Below are 13,671 nucleotides of genomic sequence, written 5' to 3'. Positions count from 1 at the left end.
TATACTGATTGCTGAAGATTAAGTTGTTCTTTCTCAAACTACAAATTTTTTTTAATTGTTGAAACTTGATTTGAAGTGGATAAATAAGGAGGACAAACAGTTTTACGTCAGGCTGATAGAAGGAATTAATTTTATAGCAAAATCTGTACTTCGTCATATGTCGAGAGATGCTTATTGCTGAAGAAGTTCTTTCTCATTCTACAAAGTACAACGTTGTTTATCGTTGAAACTTGATTAGACATGAATAAATATGAAGGACAAAGCAGTCTTAACTTGGTTTGAGTTAAGGAATTCGTTTTATAGGAGAATCCGAATTCGTGCATAACTCATAAAATAGAGCTTATTTTCGGATTCCTGAAGAATGATTCTGGTTCTTTCTCATAATACAAAGTTTGTTGTTTATTGTTGAAACTTCATCAGAAGTGAAGAAATAAATGAATGCCTATCAACAAAAGTGGGATCTAAACTCTAGTGCTTCCTCTAAAATAATTTCCTTTCTCAATTTAGAAATGTGTGTATGTAAGTCACAACACCCGTGACACCAAAACGGCTTTCTTTTCTCTACACTCTGCACTATGAGCACACACACCAAATCAGAAAGGCTTTTTTCTCTCTTTTCTACATTATGGACTGTGGGGACACAAAACCGCTCTCTCTCTTTTTTTTTTTTATCGTGTGCCAGGGCGTTGTCTCATGTATTAGATTATGCTTAAGATACGAATGGGTTTATCAGTCACATCAGAATCCATACATACTGATCCTCCCGTAATAAAATGGTCGGATCTTATCAAACACACTTTGTTTCTTGTGACAATCAAGTCAGCGAAACAGCGTATACACGTCAAGACACCAAATCAAGTTTGCCACAAGAACTCATAAGTTTGGCAGTATTGCTCTGCCATCAGCAATGATACACCCATTTTATTTTCGTGAGACATGTGCAAGCACCTGTTCATCTACTGTTCTATCACTATGAATTAGTGATCTATTATCAATAAGGATACTTCTACAACTACTATCAAAGTATGTCCGGACTTCTTATGTTGTCAGTTGCTATATATGAATAAGTGGGTAGCTACTGACAAGCATTAAGCATGTCACACAGCCCAAACATATAACATTTCAGGACACACCACACAGTTAACAACCACAGTGAAGAGTGTCAAAGCCCAAACATGTAACATTCAACAGGACACTTACACAACACATTCAAATCAAACAGTCAGACAACATACAAGAACATATACCCCAGCCGGCATTGCTCCCTGCCTATTTTCGTACAGCACACTATGTGTGCGCACACCTTTATTCACAAACTCTTCAACTTATACTCTTTTACCGAAGCTGCTACAGCTCGATTGGCCGAATACCCTTTGATCCTATTTCGGTGAATTTGACATCTGCCTTACATATAACAGATTAGCGGTTTAGCAGTTTTAATTTAGTTTGAGTGAAGGAATTCATTTTATAGCAAATCGTGAAGAACTCATGAAAGTAAGCTTATTCTCGGATTCCTGAAACTTTAGATTTGCTCTTTCTTTTACTGCAAAGTACAACGTTGTTTTTTTTGTTTAAATCTTTCTAGACATGGTAAATATTAAGGACAAAGCAGTTTTCACATAGTTTGAGTGAAGGAATTCATTTTATAGATAAAATCCCAAGAGTCTGCTGAGAAAAGAGAGTGAATGCGAAGTAGACTTTAACACGGCTATGGGAGCGAGCCGAGTGTGGGCTAACCAGGAGAATTGCTTGAAAGAAACGCGACCCCGAATGAGCGGTCAGAACAAAGCCTCAATACGGGATTCTCGTGGTGTTTTTGTTGCTGCCTTGTCTTTTGCACAGAGTAAAAGACAAGGCAGCCATCGAATAGGGCCCGATTGTTCCTACTTGGTCAGCCGAGGAGCAAGGGGGGGGGGGAGCAAGCGTCTCAACCAAGCAAAGCTCACCATGGGGAAGGTGGCTATGCCAACAAGCCTGATGCCCTGCTCCCGCAGTGACGGATAATCGTACTCTGGTTTCTCTTCATAACGTACAAGTCTTTCGCCTTTTACTAAAGATTTCTGTGGAGAGAAGCACTAATGAGTTGTTTCTATTTTTGGCAGGCTTTACCTTTGCGGGTGAAGCCCTTTCTGTCTGTGCAAAAGAAATCTTGTTACTGTGCAGAGTGACTTCTCTGAGTAGAGTCGCCTTACTTGTTGCGACTGTGCCGATGTTCGAAGCTGGAGTGCAAAGTTGTTGCTTGAATGGTGCTTGCTGGAGCGTGCGGGAGTGCAAAGTTATACCATTTAAAAGGGCTGAAGAGTGCTCAGTGCAGCGGGTGGGCGACACTCTGGCCACCTTGAAAACCGAGGTTACATCCACTACCAGGGGCAGCCCAAGTTCTGCCGCAAGTGTGGTGAGCATGGGCACCTGGTTGAGGCTTGTACCAAGGTGTTATGTGGGAAGAGCAGAGAAATTGGGCAAACTTTTGGAGAGTGTCCAAATGGCAGGAAATGTAATCTCTGTGGAGAATTAAATCACCTCTTCAGAGATTACCCTAAATCTTTTGCCAACAAATTAAAGACGGTAAAGCCACAGTCAAGCCAACAAAGAGAAGGACCAAAGGTGGCAGTTGGTGAACAAAGTGAAGAGGTTGACCCAATAAATTCAAACTTCCCACCAAAAGCTTGGATTGGAAGTGAGGAGCAAAAAGGGGAGGGGCCTGTAGAGGCCTCACCACTCAGTGTTGAAGTCTGTGAGAATTCACAGGCAGAGGGTGGAGCTACGCTAAATGAGGAGGAAGAGCAGACAGGTGAGTCTAGTGAAGATACTCACCTCCCCGAAGGTCAACAGAAGGTCAATTTGTTGATAGGCATTCATTTATTTCTTCACTTCTGATGAAGTTTCAACAATAAACAACAAACTTTGTATTATGAGAAAGAACCAGAATCATTCTTCAGGAATCCGAAAATAAGCTCTATTTTATGAGTTATGCACGAATTCGGATTCTCCTATAAAACGAATTCCTTAACTCAAACCAAGTTAAGACTGCTTTGTCCTTCATATTTATTCATGTCTAATCAAGTTTCAACGATAAACAACGTTGTACTTTGTAGAATGAGAAAGAACTTCTTCAGCAATAAGCATCTCTCGACATATGACGAAGTACAGATTTTGCTATAAAATTAATTCCTTCTATCAGCCTGACTTAAAACTGTTTGTCCTCCTTATTTATCCACTTCAAATCAAGTTTCAACAAATAAAAAAATGTTGTAGTTTGAGAAAGTACAACTTAATCTTCAGCAATCAGTATAAAAAGAGGTGCAAATGCCAACCATACATACCTAAAAGGTGGAGCGGAAGTATTCAGCTGCAAGTAGGTGTGAATGTTCGACTATAATTTGTAAAAAGCGGGTAAGAAAAGGTTCGAATGCCCGACTATATATTAACAAAAGCGGGAGGAGAGGTCTTCGGATGAGAGTGGGTGAGAATTTCCAACCATAATCTATAAAATACGGTGAAAAAAAATATGTGAATGCCTCATAGAACACTAAAAGCGTTCGGCTGCAAGAAGGTGTGAATGTCCCACTATATTTGGTGAAAAGCAGGTGAAGCAAGGTCTTAATGCCCAACCTTACATCATCAAAAGCGAGATCAGAGGTGTTTGGCTGCAAGAAGGCCATAGTTTTCCAAAAGCGGGTAAGGTGCGAATGTCCGACTAAATATCAACAAAATTTGGGGCGGAGGTCTTCGGATGCAAGTGGGTGTGAATATTCCACCATACAAGTATGGTGGAGAGGAAGCTGTGAATAGCCGACCATAGTTTGGAAAAAGCGGGTAAGAAAAGGTTTGAATGCTCGAACATACACCATCAAAAGAGGGAGCGGAGGTGTTCCGCTGTACGAAGGTGTGAATGTCCGACAATAGTTGGTAAAAAGCGGGTAAGAAAAGGTTAAAATACCCGACTGTACACAATCAATAGCGGGAGCGGATGTGTTCGGCTACAAGAAGATGTGAAAGTCCGACCATGGTTTGTAAAAAGCGGGTAAGAAAAGGTGCGAATGTCCGACAATGTATGATCAAAAGAGAGAGCGGAGGTTTTCGGATACAAGAAGGTTTGAATGTCCCACCATAGTTTGTAAAAAGCGGGTAAGAAAAGGTTCGAATGCCCGACTATACACCATCAAAAGCGGGAGCAGAGGTGTTCCGCTGTAAGACGGTGTGAATGTCCGACCATAGTTGGTAAAAAGCGGGTAAGAAAAGGTTAAAATACCCGACTGTACACAATCAATAGCGGGAGCGGAGTTGTTCGGCTACAAGAAGGTGTGAAAGTCCGACCATGGTTTGTAAAAACCGGGAAGAAAAGGCTCGAAAGCCCGACTATACACCATCAAAAAGAAGGTTTGAATGTCCATCAATAATTGCTTTAAAACAAGAAAGTAAATTTTCGAATATCAAACCGCACATTATCATAAGCGGGAGAGGAGGTGTTCGGCTGCAAGAAGGTGTGAATGTCCACCCATAATTCATGAAAAATGGGTAAAAAAAAGGTGCCAATGCCTAACAATACATTATCAAAAGCAGGTGTGAATGTCAGATCATAATTTGTAAAAAGCTGATGAGAAAGGGTGAGAATGCCCGACTATACACCATCAAATGCGGGAGCGGAGGTGTTCGGCTCTGAGTAGGTGTGAATGTCCGACCATAATTGCTGAAGAATGTGTTAGAAAAGGTAAGAATGCTGGACCATACATCATCAAAAGCGGGAGAGGTGGTGTTCGGCTGCAAAAAGGTGTTACTGTTCGACTAAAGTTTGTAAAAAGTGGGTAAGACAAGGTGCGAATGCCTGACAATGTATGATCAAAAGCGGAAGCGGAGGTGTTCAGCTGCAAGAAGGTCTACATGTTCATCAATAATTGCTAGAAAACATGAAAGAAACTTTTCGAAAATCAAACCGCACATGATCATAAGTGGGATAGGAGGTGTTCAGCTGCAAGGAGTGAATGTCCACCCATAATTCCTGAAAAATGGGCAAAAAAAAGGTGTGTTACACAATGCCCAACGATACATCATCAAAAGCAGGAGTGGAAGTGTTCGGCTACAAGAAGGTGTGAACGTCCAACCAAAATATGTAAAAAGAAGTTAAGAAAAGGTTCGAATATCCAACCAAACATAATCAAAAGCGGGAGCAGAGCTGTTCGACTGCAAGTAGGTGTGAATGTCAGATCATAATTTGCAAAAAGCTGATGAGAAAGGGTGAGAATGCCCGACTATACACCATCAAATGCGGGAGCGGAGTTGTTCGGCTGTGAGTAGGTGTGAATCTCCGACCATAATTGCTGAAAAATGTGTTAGAAAAGGTAAGAATGCCAGTCCATACATCATCAAAATCGAGAGAGGTTGTGTTCGGCTGCAAGTAGGTGTGAATGTCCAGCCATAATTACTCACAAACGGGTAAGAAAAGGTAGTATTGCCAGACCATATATGATCAAAACAGGGAGCGGAGGTGGTTCAGCTGCAAGAAGGTTTGAATGTCCGACTAAAGTTCAAATATATTAACAAAAGCGGGAGGAGAGGTCTTCGGATGAGAGTGGTTGAAAATTTCCGACCATAATGTATAAAATGCGGTGAAAAAAAGGTGTGATAGAACACTAAAAGGTGGAGCGGAAGTGTTCGGCTGCAAGAAGGTGTGAATGTCCGACTATATTTGGTGAAAAGCAGGTGAAGCAAGGTCTGAATGCCCAACCTTACATCATCAAAAGCGAGATCAGAGGTGTTTGGCTGCAAGAAGGCCATAGTTTGCCAAAAGCGGGTAAGGTGCGAATGTCCGACTAAATATCAACAAAATTTGGGGCGGAGGTCTTCGGATGCAAGTGGGTGTGAATATCCCACCATACAAGTATGGTGGAGAGGAAGCTGTGAATAGCCGACCATAGTTTGGAAAAAGCGGGTAAGAAAAGGTTTGAATGCCCGAACATACACCATCAAAAGAGGGAGCGGAGGTGTTCCGCTGTACGAAGGTGTGAATGTCCGACCATACTTGGTAAAAAGCGGGTAAGAAAAGGTTAAAATACCCGACTGTACACAATCAATAGCGGGAGCGGATGTGTTCGGCTACAAGAAGATGTGAAAGTCCGACCATGGTTTGTAAAAAGCGGGTAAGAAAAGGTGCGAATGTCCGACAATGTATGATCAAAAGAGAGAGCGGAGGTTTTCGGATACAAGAAGGTTTGAATGTCCCACCATAGTTTGTAAAAAGCGGGTAAGAAAAGGTTCGAATGCCCGACTATACACCATCAAAAGCGGGAGCAGAGGTGTTCCGCTGTAAGACGGTGTGAATGTCCGACCATAGTTGGTAAAAAGCGGGTAAGAAAAGGTTAAAATACCCGACTGTACACAATCAATAGCGGGAGCGGAGTTGTTCGGCTACAAGAAGGTGTGAAAGTCCGACCATGGTTTGTAAAAACCGGGAAGAAAAGGCTCGAAAGCCCGACTATACACCATCAAAAAGAAGGTTTGAATGTCCATCAATAATAGCTTTAAAACAAGAAAGTAAATTTTCGAATATCAAACCGCACATGATCATAAGCGGGAGAGGAGGTGTTCAGCTGCAAGAAGGTGTGAATGTCCACCCATAATTCATGAAAAATGGGTAAAAAAAAGGTGCGAATGCCTAACAATACATTATCAAAAGCAGGTGTGAATGTCAGATCATAATTTGTAAAAAGCTGATGAGAAAGGGTGAGAATGCCCGACTATACACCATCAAATGCGGGAGCGGAGGTGTTCGGCTCTAAGTAGGTGTGAATGTCCGACCCTAATTGCTGAAGAATGTGTTAGAAAAGGTAAGAATGCTGGACCATACATCATCAAAAGCGGGAGAGGTGGTGTTCGGCTGCAAAAAGGTGTGACTGTTCGACTAAAGTTTGTAAAAAGTGGGTAAGACAAGGTGCGAATGCCTGACAATGTATGATCAAAAGCGGGAGCGGAGGTGTTCAGCTGCAAGAAGATGTGAATATCCACCCATAATTACTGAAAAATGGGTAGGAAAAGATGCGAATGTCCAACCATAAATCATCAGAAGCAGGAGTGGAGTTTTTCAGCTACAAGAAGGTATGAAAGTCCAACCATGGTTTGTAAAAAGCGGGTAAGAGAAGGTTCGAATACCCGAATATATACCATCAAAAGCGGAAGCGGGGGTGTTCAGCTGCAAGACGGTCTGAATGTCCATCAATAATTGCTAGAAAACATAAAAGAAACTTTTCGAAAATCAAACCGCACACGATCATAAGTGGGATAGGAGGTGTTCAGCTGCAAGGTGTGAATGTCCACCCATAATTCCTGAAAAATGGGCAAAAAAAAGGTGTGAATGCCCAACCATACATCATCAAAAGCAGGAGTGGAAGTGTTCGGCTACAAGAAGGTGTGAACGTCCAACCAAAATATGTAAAAAGAAGTTAAGAAAAGGTTCGAATATCCAACCAAACATAATCAAAAGCGGGAGCAGAGCTGTTCGACTGCAAGCAGGTGTGAATGTCAGATCATAATTTGCAAAAAGCTGATGAGAAATGGTGAGAATGCCCGACTATACACCATCAAATGCGGGAGCGGAGTTGTTCGGCTGTGAGTAGGTGTGAATCTCCGACCATAATTGCTGAAAAATGTGTTAGAAAAGGTAAGAATGCCGGTCCATACATCATCAAAATCGAGAGAGGTTGTGTTCGGCTGCAAGTAGGTGTGAATGTCCAGCCATAATTACTCACAAACGGGTAAGAAAAGGTAGTATTGCCAGACCATATATGATCAAAACAGGGAGCGGAGGTGGTTCAGCTGCAAGAAGGTTTGAATGTCCGACTAAAGTTCAAATATATTAACAAAAGCGGGAGGAGAGGTCTTCGGATGAGAGTGGTTGAAAATTTCCGACCATAATGTATAAAATGCGGTGAAAAAAAGGTGTGATAGAACACTAAAAGGTGGAGCGGAAGTGTTCGGCTGCAAGAAGGTGTGAATGTCCCACTATATTTGGTGAAAAGCAGGTGAAGCAAGGTCTGAATGCCCAACCTTACATCATTAAAAGCGAGATCAGAGGTGTTTGGCTGCAAGAAGGCCATAGTTTGCCAAAAGCGGGTAAGGTGCGAATGTCCGACTAAATATCAACAAAATTTGGGGCGGAGGTCTTCGGATGCAAGTGGGTGTGAATATCCCACCATACAAGTATGGTGGAGAGGAAGCTGTGAATAGCCGACCATAGTTTGGAAAAAGCGGGTAAGAAAAGGTTTGAATGCCCGAACATACACCATCAAAAGAGGGAGCGGAGGTGTTCCGCTGTACGAAGGTGTGAATGTCCAACCATACTTGGTAAAAAGCGGGTAAGAAAAGGTTAATATACCCGACTGTACACAATCAATAGCGGGAGCGGATGTGTTCGGCTACAAGAAGGTGTGACAGTTCGACCATGGTTTGTAAAAAGCGGGTAAGAAAAGGTGCGAATGTCCGACTATACACCATAAAAAGAGAGAGCGGAGGTTTTCGGATATACGAAAGTTTGAATGTCCTACCATAGTTTGTAAATAGCGGGTAAGAAAAGGTTCGAATGCCCGACTATACACCATAAAAAGCGGGAGCGGAGGTGTTCCGCTGTAAGACGGTGTGAATGTCCGACCATAGTTGGTAAAAAGCGGGTAAGAAAAGGTTAAAATACTCGACTGTACACAATCAATAGCGGGAGCGGAGTTGTTCGGCTACAAGAAGGTGTGAAAGTCCGACCATGGTTTGTAAAAAGCGGGTAGGAAAAGGTTCGAATATCCAACCAAACATAATCAAAAGCGGGAGCAGAGCTGTTCGACTGCAAGTAGGTGTGAATGTCCAGCCATAATTACTCACAAACGGGGGAAGAAAAGGTAGTATTGCCAGACCATACATGATCAAAACAGGGAGCGGAGGTTCAGCTGCAAGGTGTGAATGTCTGACTATAGTTTGTAAAAAGCGGGTAAGACAAGGTGCGAATGCCCAACAATGTATGATCAAAAGAGAGAGCGGAGGTGTTCGGCTGCAAGGTCTGAATGTCCAACCATAATTTGTAAAAACCGGGTAAGAAAAGGCTCGAAAGCCCGACTATACATCATCAAAAGCGGGAGCGGAGGTGTTCAGCTGCAAGAAGGTGTGAATGTTCGACTAAAGTTTGTAAAAAGCTGGTAAGACAAGGAGCGATGTCCCGACATTGTATGATCAAAAGCGGGAGCGGAGGTGTCCAGCTGTGAGTAGGTGTGAATGTCCGACCATAATTGCTGAAAAATGTGTTAGAAAAGGTAAGAATACTGGACCATACATCATCAAAAGCGGGAGAGGTGGTGTTCGGCTGCAAGAAGGTGTGAAAGTCCGACAATGGTTTGTAAAAAGCGGGTAATAAAAGGTTCGAATGCCCGAATATACATCATCAAAAGCGGAAGCGGAGGTGTTCGGATGCAAGAAGGTGTGAACGTCCGACCAAAGTTTGTAAAAAGCAGTGAAAAGCGAGAAAAAGCATTTCGTGAGTTCTGCATGATTTGGGATTCTGCTTATAAAATGCATTACTTCACTCAAACTATGTTAAAACTGATTTGTCCTTCATATTTACCATGTCTAGAAATATTTAAACAAAAAAACAACGTTGTACTTTGCAGTAAAAGAAAGAGCAAATCTAAAGTTTCAGGAATCCGAGTATAAGCCTGCTTTAATGAGTTCTGCATGATTTCGGATTTTGCTATAAAATGAATTGCTTTGCTCAAACCAAGTTAAAACTGCTTTGTCCTTCCATATTCATCAATGTCTAGATCGACTTCAACAAAGAAAAACAGTGGACTTTGCAGTAGAAGAAGTTGAAATCCATCTACACATTGATAAATATGAAGGACAAAGCAGTTCCCACTTGCCCATAAGAAAATAAGCTTATTCTCGGATTCCTAATCAGTGTTGCTCTTTCTTCTACTGCAAAATACAATGTTGTTCTTTGTTGAAGTCGATCTAGACATTGATAAATATGAAGGAAAAGGCAGTTTTAACTTGGTTTGAGTGAATGAATTCATTTTATACATAAAATCCGAAATCGTGCAGAACTCATGAAAATAAGCTTATTCTCGGATTCCTAAAACTTTTGATTGGCTCTTTCTTTTACTGCAAAGTACAACGTTGTTTTTTTGTTTAAATCTATCGAGACATTGATAAATATGATGGTAAAAGCCGTTTTAACATAGTTTGAGTGAAGGAATTGATTTTATAGATAAAATCCCAAATCATGCAGAACTCCTCAAAAGGGGCGTATGGCTTAATCACAAGTGTGGTTCTTGCTCATTCAGGGTAGTATGAGGAAGTTTATGCTTGAAATATATGTAGAAATGGGTACATATGAAGGACAAAGCAGTGTTAACTTAGTTTGAGTGAAGGAATTCATTTTATACATAAAATCCCAAATCATGCAGAACGTATGAAAAGAAGCTTATTCTCGGATTCCTGATCCTTCAGTTTTGCTCTTTCTTCTACTGCAAAATACAATGTTGTTCTTAGTTGAAGTCGATCTAGACATTGATAAATATGAAGGAAAAAGCAGTTTTAACTTGGTTTGAGTGAATGAATTCATTTTATACATAAAATCCGAAATCGTGCAGAACTCATGAAAATAAGCTTATTCTCGGATTCCTAAAACTTTTGATTTGCTCTTTCTTTTATTGCAAAGTACAACGTTGTTTTTTTTTTGTTTAAATCTATCGAGACATTGATAAATATGAAGGTAAAAGCCGTTTTAACATAGTTTGAGTGAAGGAATTAATTTTATAGATAAAATCCCAAATCATGCAGAACTCCTCAAAAGGGAGGTATGGCTTAATCACAAGTGTGGCTCTTTCTCATTCAGGGTAATATGAGGAAGTTTATGCTTGAAATATATGTAGAAATGGGTACATATGAAGGACAAAGCAGTGTTAACTTAGTTTGCGTGAAGAAATTCATTTTATACATAAAATCCGAAATCGTGCAGAACTCATGAAAATAAGCTTATTCTCGGATTCCTAAAACTTTTGATTTGCACTTTCTTTTACTGCAAAGTACAACGTTGTTTTTTGTTGAAATCTATCTAGACATTGATAAATACCAGCCGAAACTCTGCTGCCGCTTTTGATAATTTATGGTTGGGCATTCTTACCTTTTCTTACCCGCTTTTTACAAATTATGATCTTACATTCACACCTACTTGCAGTCGAACACCTTCTCATCCACTTATGATCATGTGCGGTTGGGCTTTCGCACCTTTTCTTACCCATTTTTCAGTAATTATGGGTGGACATTCAGACCGTCTTGCAGCCGAAAACCTCCGCTCCTCTTTTGATCATACATTGTCGGGCATTCACACCTTGTCTTACCCGCTTTTTACAAACTTTAGTCGGACATTCAAACCTTCTTGCAGCTGAACCACCTCCGCTCCCTGTTTTGATCATATATGGTCTGGCAATAGTACCTTTTCTTACCCGTTTGTGAGTAATTATGGCTGGACATTCACACCTACTTGCAGCCGAACACAACCTCTCTCGCTTTTGATGATATATGGACCGGCATTCTTACCTTTTCTAACACATTTTTCAGCAATTATGGTTGGAAAATCACAACTCCGCTCCCGCATTTGATGGTGTATAGTCGGGCATTCTCACCCTTTCTCATCAGCTTTTTGCAAATTATGATCTGACATTCACACCTACTTGCAGTCGAACAGCTCTGCTCTCGCTTTTGATTATGTTTGGTTGGATATTCGAACCTTTTCTTAACTGCTTTTTACAAACTTTGGTTGGACGTTCACACCTTCTTGTAGCCGAACACATGCACTCCTGCTTTTGATAATGTATGGTTGGGCATTCGCACCTTTTTTTTACCCATTTTTCAGGTATTATGGGTGGACATTCACACCTACTTGCAGCCAAAAAACCACCTCTCCCGCTTTTGATGATGTATTGTCCGGCATTCTAGTCTTTTCTATCACATTTTTCAGCATTTATGATCTGACATTCACACCTACTTGCAGTCGAACAGCTCTGCTCCCGCTTTTGATTATGTTCGGTTGGATATTCAAACCTTTTCTTAACTGCTTTTTACAAACTATGGTCGGACCTTCACACCTTCTTGCAGCCGAACACCCCCGCTTCCGCTTTTGATGGTATATATTCGGGTATTCGAACCTTCTCTTACCCGCTTTTTACAAACCATGGTTGGACTTTCATACCTTCTTGTAGCTGAACAACTCCACTCCTGCTTTTGATGATTTATGGTTGGACATTCGCATCTTTTCCTACCCATTTTTCAGTAATTATGGGTGGATATTCACATCTTCTTGCAGCTGAACACCTCCTCTCCCGCTAATGATCATGTAAGGTTTGATATTCGAAAATTTTCTTTCATGTTTTAAAGCAATTATTAATGGACATTCACACCTACTTGCAGCCGAACACCACCTCTCCCGCTTTTGATGATGTATGGACCGGCATTCTTACCTTTTCTAACACATTTTTCAGCAATTATGGTTGGAAAATCACACCTACTCACAGCCGAACAACTCCGCTACCGCATTTGATGGTGTATAGTCGGGATTTCTCACCCTTTCTCATCAGCTTTTTGCAAATTATTCTCTGACATTCACACCTACTTGCAGTCGAACAGCTCTGCTCCCGCTTTTGATTATGTTTGGTTAGATATTCGAACCCTTTCTTAACTGCTTTTTCACAAACTTTGGTCGGACGTTCACATCTTCTTGCAGCCGAACACCTACGCTTCCGGTTTTGATAGTGTATATTCGGGCATACGAACCTTTTCTTACCCGCTTTTTACAAACCATGGTCGGACTTTCACACCTTCTCTTAGCTGAACAACTCCGCTCCCTCTTTTGATTGTGTACAGTCGGGTATTTTAACCATTTCTTACCCGCTTTTTACCGACTATGATCGGACATTCACACCGTCTTACAGCGGAACACCTCCGCTCCCTCTTTTGATGGTGTATGTTCGGGCATTCGAACCTTTTCTTACCCGCTTTTTACAAACCAGGGTCGGACTTTCACAACTTTTAGTAGCCGAACAACTCCGCTCCCGCTATTGATTGTGTACAGTCGGGTATTTTAACCTTTTCTTACCCGCTTTTTACCAACTATGGTCGGACATTCACACCGTCTTACAGCGGAACACCTCCTCTCTCGCTTATGATCATGTACGGTTTGATATTCGAAAATTTACTTTCTTGTTTTAAAGCAATTATTGATGGACATTCAAACCTTCTTTTTGATGGTGTATAGTCGGGTTTCGAGCCTTTTCTTCCCGGTTTTTACAAACCATGGTCGGACTTTCACACCTTCTTGTAGCCGAACAACTCCGCTCCTGCTATTGATTGTGTACAGTCGGGTATTTTAACCTTTTCTTACCCGCTTTTTACCAACTATGGTCGGACATTCACACCGTCTTACAGCGGAACACCTCTGCTCCCGCTTTTGATGGTGTATAGTCGGGCATTCGAACCTTTTCTTACCCGCTTTTTACAAACTATGGTGGGACATTCAAACCTTCTTGTATCCGAAGACCTCCGCTCTCTCTTTTGATCATACATTGTCGGACATTCGCACCTTTTATTACCCGCTTTTTACAAACCATGGTCGGACTTTCACACCTTCTTGTAGCCGAACAC

General features: G+C 41.4%; 1 non-coding gene across 1 annotated transcript; it reads left to right on the top strand.

Moving 5' to 3' along the window:
- Positions 1–2,006: 2,006 nt before the first annotated feature.
- LOC140286356 (U5 spliceosomal RNA) lies at positions 2,007–2,120 on the top strand. Its single transcript, XR_011911187.1, has one exon. It is a non-coding gene; the product is annotated as a U5 spliceosomal RNA (small nuclear RNA).
- The last annotated feature ends 11,551 nt before the right edge of the window (positions 2,121–13,671 follow it).

This window comes from Leuresthes tenuis, unplaced genomic scaffold (genome assembly GCF_036924035.1).
Source record: "Leuresthes tenuis unplaced genomic scaffold, fLeuTen1.0.hap1 SCAF_86, whole genome shotgun sequence".
Taxonomy (NCBI): domain Eukaryota; kingdom Metazoa; phylum Chordata; class Actinopteri; order Atheriniformes; family Atherinopsidae; genus Leuresthes; species Leuresthes tenuis.
The sequence above is the reverse complement of the archived record's forward strand: the minus strand, read 5'-3'. Positions and strand labels throughout refer to the sequence as shown.